This window comes from Thermobia domestica, chromosome 6 (assembly GCF_964235325.1).
Source record: "Thermobia domestica chromosome 6, izTheDome1.hap1.1, whole genome shotgun sequence".
In the NCBI taxonomy this organism is placed as follows: domain Eukaryota; kingdom Metazoa; phylum Arthropoda; class Insecta; order Zygentoma; family Lepismatidae; genus Thermobia; species Thermobia domestica.
The window spans coordinates 173,321,442-173,334,193 of NC_137459.1; the positions used below are offsets into that span (position 1 = coordinate 173,321,442).

At 34.5% G+C, this 12,752-nt stretch overlaps 1 long non-coding RNA gene across 1 annotated transcript in view; it reads left to right on the top strand.

Moving 5' to 3' along the window:
• Nucleotides 1-2,635: 2,635 nt before the first annotated feature.
• LOC145687736 (uncharacterized) overlaps nt 2,636-12,752 on the top strand; it is a 562,050-nt gene continuing 551,933 nt past the window's right edge. The window contains exon 1 of the long non-coding RNA XR_014131730.1: nt 2,636-2,785. This is a non-coding gene — a long non-coding RNA (uncharacterized LOC145687736). The remainder of the gene's footprint in view (nt 2,786-12,752) is intronic.

Genomic DNA, 12,752 nt, shown 5'->3' on the forward strand with positions numbered 1-12,752 from the left:
GGTGACAAAAATGATCAGAAATGGCCGATACGAGTGTGGAATCCGTAGTTTTGGTTTTCTACGATTCAAGGTTCTGATGTCTTTTTAATCCAAATTTCACTTCCACTGACCTTAGTTCTACTGACGGTTCACAGTGACGTGTAAAGTAATTGAAACTGACTATTATAGTGTTGAATCCAAAGTTTTCGGAGTCTCTACATTAATTGGCGCACTCTAATTTCAAAGTAGGCACTCACTTAGGTAAGTCTCCCCAGCGGTCTTAGGGGAAGAGGAGGAGGGAAATCGATCAATATATTTTCGAAACCATAGCTTTCTGAGTCGCTCAGATAAATAGTGACCCTCTTACACTATTTAACTTAGACTTGAGTTCTCATTGGCATCCGGGGAGTTGAAACGATGGTATGTAAAAAAGTAGAAAATGACCAATATTAGTCTCGAATCATTAGTTTTCAGCGTCGCTGAGTTAATTGGTGTTTGTCCTGGTGTCGTTTAAGTTCAACTTCAGCCAGTGGAGGCAAGATCTCTTAGCGCTCCTAGGAAGTTGAAGGGGCAGACATGAAAATGATAAGAAGCTACCGATATTAGTGTCGAGTCTATAGTTTTCGGGTTCGCTTAGATAAAGAATGACACTCCCGATGTCATTTAAGTTCAGCCCCATTAACACTCTGTTGTGTAAAACTGTAACATGTAAAAATAATTCAAAGTGGCCGATATTAGTGTCGAATACATAGTTTTCTTAGTCGCCAAAATGCATATAGACGCTCCCAATACAGTTTAAGTTCATTCCCGTTAGTAGAAGGAGAAGTGAGAGAGATGAAAAATGAAATGTCAAAAATGGCTGAGATTTGTATCTAATTCATAGTTTTCCGGTCGGGAAAACATCTGACCAGTTCGAAATGATGTTCGGAAGATAGTGCCCACTTCAAACTCACTTTTAGTCATACCTACTTCATTAAGGACGTATTATGTGGGGGAGTAGGGTATTTTAATATTTATGCCAGTAACAGACTATCTTTTGTGTCTGTTATTATTACACTTTTATTGAAATAAATGTTCTAAGCAGTTAGAGGATTCAAATATTACTCATAAACCTATTCTCTCAGTGCATAGAACGGTAACTTCAGCTAGTATTACATATATATATATATATATATATATATATATATATATATATATATATATATATATATATATATATATATATATATATAGTCTCTTCAAAGCCAAACAAATTAATGCCCAATATACAATCAGTTCGGAGGGTAGTTTGATGAGCATTAACTTACTTGGCGTGGCACAGATATTAAAAATGTTCGTACATAATAGTAATGAATTATGTTCTGCTTCTTACAGCTTATCTTGTAGTCAGATAACAGTTTTTTTTTTAAATTTTTGTTAAATATATTAATTGTAGAACTCTTTCGTGAATATCAAAAACGAATTCAAACTGTCTTCGGTGTGAAATATACATTGAAAATATCCACTTCTGCAGTGACTATTATTATTATTATTATTATTATTATTATTATTATTATTATTATTATTATTATTATTATTATTATTATTATTATGTTCTGCCTTTTGGCAGGTCCTACAACTAATGAGTTTTTCTTTTTTCCCCTTAGTTTTCAGTTTGAAAATTGAAATGTTTCTTCCATGTTTCTCAATTTTGAGCTTCCTCTTTTCATTCCCAATATTTTCTTCTATTTTTCAAATCATCGATCACTTGTGTTCTTCCTATTCCTTGCTTTCCTTCTATGGCGGTATGAAGAAGACAGTTTCTTCGTAAGATGTGTCCAATCCAATTGACGTGGTGACTATAGGTTATTTAATGTTTATTTTGTATTTTTAATAGACTACCTTGTCGTTTAAGTGGAAGTAAAGAGTGTGACATTCTTACCGAAAACAATAGTAATGATGCATTATTTAAACCATTTTATAAAACAAACATAAACAATAGTTTGCAATAATTTAATGGGATCGTCATGTTAGCAAGTTTCAATAGAACCTCAAGTGTTAAGTCTTTTTTACTTTTAGAACTTCCGATTTGACACGAATTAACCAATGGTTGTATATTTCATATTAAATAAATTACTTTATCATTATTTATCTCATCATGTTTGCTTAAAATATGTTTTAAATATTTTAAATTTCTCTATTACATGTGCCTATACATTTATAGTTTCCTTATTTTCCCCCTAAATATACAGTAGAATTAATAGCATATATTAAAATGAGGGTATGTAAATATATTTCGTGTTATTGAATTTCCAAACTAATATTTCAAGCTCGTATTGGCAAGTAGACGGAAGATGTTAGACGAAAATGTGTCAAAACCTTACATTTCCATATGCGTACGGTAGAGGTCATGTGATCAGCATTAAAATTAATTTCCTTAATGTATTAGCGGAGAGAGACAGTGTATAATGCTACCTGCATGATTTGTTGGTATTCTGTTATCTTCGGTTTAACTTAACTACACGGGAAAAGTCTATTGTCTTATTCCGAAAGAAAGAAAAAAAAACAATAATAATAAAACACGCAGCACGCAGCTTTGAACAAACGGAGATTCACCTCTGCCATGATCACGCGGGAAGGGGAAAGGGGTACACCCCTGCAGCGGAATCGACCGATCCGTCCTCGCGCGCCATAAGCGGCGTTCAAGTAAACTAACGCAACGCCAAGTGCTTTCCACAGTGTATGTAATGTTAACTTGTGGTAAGTGTAGTGGGTTTGTTTTGAAGTTTCGTGCTTAAAAATATCAGCTGACTGAAGCGGCTCTTCGGTAAGTTATTGCTTATGATTATTTTTATCATGTTGTCATTCACCATCTTTCCCTTATCGAACCTAAACGTGTAGTGTATAGAAAGCTTCGCTTTGCGATTTTGTCGTTAAAAAACGTGTTAGTATATGGATTTTTTGTGTAGATATTTATGAATTTACACCAAATATCCAATTTCACTTTTCTTGTAACCGGTTGCGTGCAAAATTAGAACACGTAAAATTAGTCTTAGGATCAATAATACCATAGAACATAAAATGATACATATGTTTTTTATACTATTATTGCATATTTTTATTCTCAAAATATGTCTTTTTAATATGAAGGCTTTAGAATAAAATTTAATTTCTGAATTATAGTCTCTTCAAAATATTATAATGCTATCAGCTCTCAAAATCAAAATATAAAATTGAATAGTTCCTTATAATTAAGATGATCTCACCATTGTAAGAAAAAAAAAAAGTTAATGAGTAAGCTTACGACATTGACTACACTACCACGTGCTTGTCAAAACAAAATAAACAAACTGGGAGTGCCTGATGCCATGTTGCCAGTTTGTCACATCTAGTAAATGACAAATTAACCACTACACAAAAGTGATCAAAGTATTCCCATTTTCAAAGTTTGTGTGCAATCTTTGATAAGAGCTTCTAAAAGAATGCTTCTTCTATGCTGATTTCGAAGTCGAAGCCAGTTTTAGATGGCTTCGTAGTATCTGAAGTCACGTGGTTGGGGATTTGATGAAGGCTCATAGGAGCGTGAACGTAGTCAGAGGATCTGAACGTGAATTAAATATTGGCGAGAAGACCGGTGGGTCACCAAGTGCAGTGAAGCAGCGTGCTGGTAACCGGCGTCGTGCCCTTGTGCTGTGTAAGATCGATTCGGGATTACATTTACCCCACCTACGACAATTTTCCTCACCCCTTTCCAGTTAGTTCTCTCTCTCTCTCTCTCTCTCTCTCTCTCTCTTTCTTTCTTTCTTTCTTGTGATACTTTACTTCTTTTCTCTTACGTGTAGTTCTTTCAGCATGAACCCCAGAAATAAATGATTGTGATGCATAAGAAATGAGTACTTTAATGTTTAACAGTGTAGTATATTATTTGTCTTATCAGACTAAAATAGTATTGTGTATCTTCCCTATTTTGTTTATCTCAAGAGATGCACATGCGCACGTATTTAGTAGTTTATGAATACCAAGATTAGATGCATTGGTTAGCATGATTGATTTATTGGGTTTTTAACCATGTGTTGCCTTTTGAGAACAGCTAATTAATGGTTATAAAATCCATGAAAAGAAAAGTTGTAAAAAAAGAAAAAAAATCCATGGTCATTATTCCTTTATAATACACTGTATTTATATCTAAAATTAAGTATATGAGCTTATCTCTAAATTTGTGGTAATTTGCTAACTTTGTATCATTTTTCCAAATGACGTTTCAACATGTTGTGATTTTTTTTTTTTTTTTTATGCAAATGAATGAATAATACGCAGTTTTAGTAGCGTCAATGATAAATGGAAGGAAAGTAAAAAAAAATGTATATGAATGGAATTTTGTACAGAGTAATCCATTATATTTATAACACAAGGCAAACATAAAATAGAATTACGCTTTTTTGTCGTTTTGACATGAAATAAAACAAATATTTCAAGTTTGATTCCAGATATTTGCTATATTAGCTAATCAGTTTTCTTTCTTTCGCTCATTAGCTGCAACTCTGGTGACATTTTGAGCTATTAAACTTTTTTTCCTTTTCTTTTGTATTTCTCCCTTTATGGACTTACAAAAAAAAACTTTGAGTCTAGCACAATTACTCGTATGAACTGCTTCCATCTCGGAAGATATATAGCTGTATTGATCTTTAGTTTCGCGCATTGTTATGAGACCTGGATTGTGTTCTGATCGACGTTGATCAAATTGACATTCACTCTAAGCCCTGACAAGTAGACAACCATGTACATACAAAAGTCAGACGGGTTGCAGGTAAGAAAAAAATTGCGACTACCATAGTTAATTGAGTACTATTATAATTGAAGTAAACATTAACTTGCGTGACAACGATATTAATGTTTACAAACCCAAGTTTCATTTAGAGTTTTACGTTGCTTTCAGGAGCGAGACTATAAGAGAATTGGACCTACATATTAAAGCGAAATCCGAACCACTTAAGCTCCTACCGGGGATCAAACCCGAATTTCTGACACCAAAGGTATGCGAGCACGAGTATATATTGCATATAGAGAGTAGAATTAAACAAGGAAACATGCAATTTAGATTTATGGTTACCTTGTGTCCTACCATAACGGCCAGAATAGATTAGAATATCACAGAAGTAATAATACAATTATAAAATTATAATTAGTTAAAAATGTTCAAATTATTCAATGTGTATAAAGTCAGAGTAGTTCATTTTTTTCGAAATTTAAGAAATTGGAGCGAGAAAGTTTGGTGTGGTGACCCGTATCCTTTTATTATTATTATTATTATTATTATTATTATTATTATTATTATTATTATTATTATAACAATAACGTGTATAAGCTTGAAAGATAGGTGTTTTTTTTATCTGAATACTAAAAACTAGTTGACTGCTGGCCTCGGTAGTCGTGAATTCTGAGAGGCAAGAACATCGTTCACGAGGTTCTGGGTTAAAGTTTTGGAGGAGCAAGTATCCGGGCTCGAACCAAAAATCATTAAAGGTTAGAGGGCGACGGCCATACATGTTCAAAACTGCTTGGTCCGGGTTTAGGGTTCTCAACGGTTCGAGTGGCTCCCTATCGAGCCGAGCCAACAGCTCACCCACGCAATCCGACACGAGCCGAAACAAACCGAGCTGATGGCTCACCCTAACCGAGTCGGCTCGAGACGAGTCGATGCCTCATCTCAACCAAGCCGGCTCGAGTTGTTCGCTCAGTTGAACCGAGCTAAGCCGGTTAACATCCCTACACGGGTTGGGCTTCTGCTTCGGCTCAAAACTTTCACCGTGCAGGTCTCAGCCTCGGTGGTGAGAATTATAATATATACTTATGTTAATGCTCAAGACATTTAAGTCTCTCTCGTTATAAAAATCCATTGTCGTCTTTTTAATCGAGACGAGGCGAGATGCGAGCAGTGTCTTACCTCGTAGAGCAACACTAAAAATATTCCACATTGTTGCTTACATTTCTCTTAGATTTCGCTTTCCGGTCTAATCAGGCAATGACTTCAAAACGGGATAAACGAGCGAACCATTTTTCAAACTCGAAACTCGACCTCAAAACAATGACTCGGCTCGAAACTCGATTCGAGAAAATTGCCTTTGACTCGACTCGAATTTGTTTTGAGTTTTGAGTCGAGTCGAGTTTTAGCTCGACTCGTGCCCATCCCTTATTATTATTATTATTATTATTATTATTATTATTATTATTATTATTATTATTATTATTATTATTATTATTAAGTGTAAATGAAGAATATTATTACAGTATTTCCATTTTTGATTTTAATTGTAGAAATACTAGATGTAAAGAAAGCTATAGGGCTACGGTGGTTCTACGAGAGAGTGCTCACTTATCGTGCGAGGGGTCTCTGATTCGCTCTCAGAGTATTTGGGTTTGTGGTGAACAAAATCGTGTCCGTAAGTTTCTTTGAGATTCTCATATTTCTTTCCACACTCTTATTCCACCAATTCATTGATAACCATTCAGCTTCATTAACTCCCCGTCTCGCTTATCCGAAAGGGCATAATTGTGTGACGAAATTCCACTTGATTTCCGTGCGAATCATTTTTCACACTGGAGCCAATTAACAGTAAAGAAGGATTTTTTTTAAAGGAAGGCGATCTCAGCCTTTGGTTAAAGGTGATATCCCAAGATTTTCGTGATCGGCTACGCGAGGTTAGAACCTGGAAACTCTCGGTGTCTAAGTGAAAATGCTGTTTTTTATAACAATGTTTGATCTGGTGATGTTTATTATTGAAAGCAGTAAAGAAAGTCTGGAGTTTACACCGCTGCCACTAACATTGTAAGGCGCATTATTTTATGCCATACGATATTCATTTTTTTCAGGTCTATCTATTCTGCAATTCATACCTAAAGTGCTACCAACTTTCCGAAAACTTTCTGACCACCGCCCATATAATTAAATATTGTAAAATATTTGCATGCTGCAGTTAATAAAGTACCGTAGTAGTTTCATGCTCAAGTTAATGGTTTACTTATGAACAGTATTGTTTTAGTGGTGATTTTTTTCTCAGGCAAACTAATCACGTAATCAGTAATAGCACAATCGTACCCTTTTGTTTTCTATAACTACATGAACATATGCTACCAAAATTACTAATATAAAACACACGCGAATATAATTAGAACAAAAGCGTAACTCTTGCTGCAAATTAAATACACATGAGCGTGTTCCTTCACAAAATAATACTAGTAAGTACTAGAAGTTCATTTGAAGTTAATTATAAATCACTGGTTCCATTTGTTTTCTGTACCACGTTTGCATCTTCCAAAGTAATACTTTTATTATATTTTCTCAATTGAATTAATGTTTATATTTTGTAGTGCGTAGGCGAACATGCATAGTCGTCTCTTGGGAACAGGCAGAAATATGCGTTACTAGTTTGAGTTTCTTTTTTTTCAATAGCTCTCTTTCTCTTTCCTAACTTGATGAAATGTTGCTTTGTGTTCGCCGGAAGGAGTAAACGATGAAAATCGACTACTGAGGCGTCTTTCATTCGCAGACGTACGTCGACAGCTGGATGGGTTCTTTGAACACTTCATACATGTGAATACAGCGGTTTAAGTGCATGTTTACAATGTTAATATTATCATCATGCAGAAGTTTGAAGTTTGCACTCTGACGCAATATAATGTTCAGTTGCTGTATTGTGTAGTATCTATAGTTTTATTGAAATAAGAAAAATCTAGTTTTAACGTGTTTTCCTCTTTACTAATCAAGTCTTTAGAAAGATAGAGAAAAGTTTTGCAAATATACGGTTTATCAGTAGCGGTTTTTGAGTAACTGTGATTAGGTAATGCTTATTTCATTTAATAATCTGACAATCGAATCCAAACACAAACAATTTCAAAAGTATTAAGTGAAAGGAATATATATCGTAAATATGGCACATTTTTCTCTTGTTTATCGCAGATAGATACGGTTACTTATCGATGGATCGCTAATCTATGTTTCCAAGAATGACTGGTGTGATCTCAGACCGTGCAAGTTTCAGATGTTTTACATAGTGTTCTTGAGTTTTCTCGGGATTCTTTCACTGCATCATTATTAATATCAGCCATTTTCGATTATTTTTACACGCCACCCCTTCCCACCCCTAGGAGTACTAACTGGGACAGAACTTGTACTTTAAAATAATCAGCAGTGTTACTATCCATATAAGCGACCCCAAAAACTATGAATTCGACACTAATATGGATCTTTTTCGATTATTTTGTACATGTCATTCCCTTTCACATAGGGGATCCTAGGATGGTTTTGCCTCACCGGGACTGAACAACTTGAATTTAAATAGTGTCAATAGTGTTACTATTCGTCTCGTGACCCCGAAAGCTATAAGCCAACATTAACATTGGTTATTTTCGACTTTCTTACATTTCTTCTCAAGATAGTTATTTAAAAACGCTCGTTACAAGTTGTTGGACATTGTGTGCTGCGCAGATTGGTAAAACATGACAGGCGGTTCTAATAGATGCTAGAGATATCTTGTCCCCACGGTACTTTTTTTAGACAATAACCCATATATGCACCAAGTTTGGTTGAAAGTGCTCCAAACGTTCCAGGGTTAAGCTGGAGCATACATATATTCAAACATACATGCTTCCATCTATATACATTTTGAATTCACTCTCTTTATGGACTTTCTGAAGTAAATACAAAGTTAGGAATTAGGTGTTTTAAATACCAACCACTAATAGAAATAAAGGGACATCAATTTCCTACCACAAAACAGCATTTCTTTACATATCTTTGTAATTTACAGTTATTGAAGCCAAGAAATTAAAGTGGAAAATATGATGATTTTTTTTTCATTCCTTTTCACCTTCGAAAAATATTCAAGTAGTACATAGGCAAGACTTACTGATTGGTTTCGATCTTGCAGGAACCTTTCAGGTATGATCATGATCTTGATCTCGAACTTGCACCTCTAGGTGTTGCTCTCGGTCTTGGTCCTGCATGCGAATCCAAGAACAAAACTTCAAAACGAAGACTGTTGTGCTCCTCAGTAAAAATTCGTTAAATTTTCTGTCACAATAACATTAATTCTTTATTTAATTGCATAAAATGTGGTATTTATTTAGTTCGTATTCAATAATGGTGATAGTTATAAAATATAACAATTCATAATTATAAATACCAATTACTATTTAATTTAAGAGGACCGAATTCTACATATTTCGTTTGTTTCCAATTTAACAAGGATGCTAACATTTGTCTACTTTACGCTGTAAATTTATGATACCATTCAAAAATCCGCAGTGTGTTTTAATTCCTTAGAAACCTTGTTCGAAAGTGCATTTTATTGAGTAAATATATCTTGTCAGAAACAGCGTATGGCAGTCAATTGCAATTCGCCGATTGTACAGCGTAGGAGCGCGGTTTTACAATCTATACAAGAGCAGAGGGGAACACAATAAGAAAATAGGAGGCGAGGGATGATGTAGAAGGGTAAGTTTTTGCAGTATAGCAGTAAAGGATACACGAGTAGTATGCCTGAGAAAAAAATATTGAGTACGCTATCAATGTTCTTGTTTGTCTGTCACCAATGTTTATCAACGTCAAATTATCTACGTGTTCCTCCCTCTCAAAAAGAGAAGGCGAGAAGGAAATTGGAACTAGTGCTGTTGAATTTTTGTGACATTTGCGGTTTTCGGTTTTTGAGAAAACCGATTTTCTGAAAACCGAAAACCGCAAATGCGGTTTTCAAAACCGAAACCGCAAATGCGGTTTTCAAAACCGAAACCGCAAATGCGGTTTTCAAAACCGAAACCGCAAATGCGGTTTTCAAAACCGAAACCGCAAATGCGGTTTTCAAAACCGAAACCGCAAATGCGGTTTTCAAAACCGAAACCGCAAGTGCGGTTTTCAAAACCGAAACCGCAGATGCGGTTTTCAAAACCGAAACCGCAAATGCGGTTTTCAAAACCGAAACCGCAAATGCGGTTTTCAAAACCGAAACCGCAAATGCGGTTTTCAAAACCGAAACCGCAAAAGCGGTTTTCAAAACCGACATTTCAGTTTTATGAAATTTCACTTTTTTCAAAAACCGGTTTTCGGTTTTTTCAAAAACCGATTTCGACAGCACTAATTGGAACGTCGCAGAGCATTCAGTTGGAGGTGACTTCCCTGTGGGGTCATTGCGGCTCAATGACAGAATGCTCACCTTTGATGCGAGTGATGCTGTCTATCCCAGGCCATGTGGACCTATGGAGGACAACATTCTCTAAGTGAGGTTTCTCAGCAATCGCTAATTTCATTTTAGCCGAAATTACAGATACAGGGGATGTTCAACTAAAAATTCTTAAATACCAATTTCAGAACGAATACATCGATTCCAGCACAGCTTTTTTCTTGGTAATTCATAAATATACACATATTTAAAACGATGGATCGTTCATGAGGTGAATTGCATGCTTAAGAATCTAACTGATCATTTGATTACTTCAGAAATGGACAAATGTATTTCTATTTTTAAACAAGTTTTAAATTTTACTTTTGTATTTAAAAAAATATATTTACAACTCACTAAGCGAATTTCAGTGAACCAAATGCTAGTTTGGTATAGATAGAGTGGTTTGAAATTCTAGAAGAGGATAGCAATTTTAGTGACTGTATTAGATCATTTGGTAGCGTTTTATACAACGACGGCGTACTGCAAACAAACGTGAAATTACTTTATCTTCAAGCAGCACATCACAACTTAATGAAATCAGTTATTAAAATATTAATTACTTTTGTCTCCAAGTCTAGAGGACGAACAAGTTTGTAGAAAATTACATCTGGCCGGGAGTAATTGAATCGAGTTAGGGTTTAACACATCAGAAGAACTAAATCATTAACTAAATACACTAAATACAAATAAGCTCATACACTTAAGGTAATACTACACAATGAAATATGACATCCGGGCTACAAGTTTTATTTCACTCAGCTGTTTATTGTTAAAAATTTGATACTCAATAAAGTGATATTCTGCTTTTCTCTAATTACGTCTGTTATTTTCAGTTCTACTATAATAGTTCCTCTCTAAAGCTCAAGAACAAGCTCTTTCCGGTGGTCTAGTGGTTAGCATTTGCCTCTTCTGGGCACGTGATTCCGGAATCTACCCCCAGTGGGAGAGCATTGAACGCAGTACAGTGGTTTGGGTTCCACCTTAAAATATATGGCCACATAGCCTCGCTGCTTTTCAACTAAATAAACTAAAGGAATACTAAAATTCAACAAACTAAAACACTGAATAAAACGTATTTATGCACATCACAATACTTTTCGCCAATGTTGTCATTAATCTATAATTCATATTCTTACTAAACCACTTAAAACGGCACATGAAATTTGAAACATTATCTATTAAATATTTCTACACGAATTTTCGAAAAAGTACATTTGCTGTTAATTGAACAAGGTTATCGCTCCTTTGCAGCGGCGAGACTATATGAGACGTTGATGTACAGTTTAAGGAGGAATAGGAACCACAGTAATGCTTTCAAATGTTATCCCACCAGTCCATGAAAGATGTGCACGCACTAAGCATTAGAGCAGCAGGAGAAGAATAAAAAGTATTTTTATATTCAGGTGATATATTTAAAGCATTTTGTGAAATTTGTCAAAATAATTTAATACAGTCTACATTATTCCTTCTCCACTATCTCGATTATTTTTTGAAACTTTCAGAGTACATCAAGACATATAAGCAATTGATGTGAATTTTCGACTTTAGAAGAAAAGGAAAAGAAAAAAAATGATTATATGCAGAAAATTGTATACTTAATATAAAATCCGTACTAAGTGCATAAAATGGGAAAGTTCGGTTTAATGTAAAAATGTGGCCCATGTGCCTAACACTACTCAGTGAAAACTGGCTTACTAATATTCGTTGTAGAATTAGTTCAAATAATCCCCGGAAGAACGCGCGTGCCTATATATCTCATCACTTTTGAAGTAACATCTCGGTTGTTTACTCAATATTTTCGTTGTGGCACTTAGCAGGATTTTATATTCAGTCTACAATTTATATCTACCTTTCATGTTCTCTGAAACTAAATAATTGTGATTTAAATCGTAATTCTGAATTATATAAAGATAAAACTAGTTATTACGGTACGTTCGTCATTTAAGGGTATTATATTTTATATTAGAGTGACCATACGTACTGATTTTAGTAGTACAGTACTGTTTTTCAAGGAGCTGTCCTGCGTGTTGCGAAGATGCCTAGAAAATCGAGAAATTACCTTTTTTTTTTTTTTTTTTAATGTCCGGTGAAATGTCATGAGTTAACTTATTTGCAATATTTTAATGTTTCATTCTTTATTCCCAGTATTTTGAATCAAAAGCACTCTTTTTTTCTGAATGATGAACCGCTGTGATTTTTAACACTCATCAAACTATTAGAGCTGAAGAACAATCAACAGACCATTGTTTTACAATAAATTGCTTTTATTGAGAAGGGCTTGTTGAGATATCGGTTAGGTAGAAAAGTTTCTTTTTCAACTTATGACAGTGAGGTTAACCAAGTTAAGTAGAAGTTCCCTCGTGACAGTCTAAATTTTCTCTCATTTCTTAAAATAATACCACGCTTCGAAAATTGATACATGAAAAACCTTCAGCCCAACACCAAGTTTCACTGTACCTTTATTAAAATAAACCACTTTGTTATTCATCAAAGCATTTGGAGTTGTGTTAAACTCTTGGAATACTTTTGTTTAGTAATTATTTTTAACGAAAATGAATTATTAACTTACGGTTAACG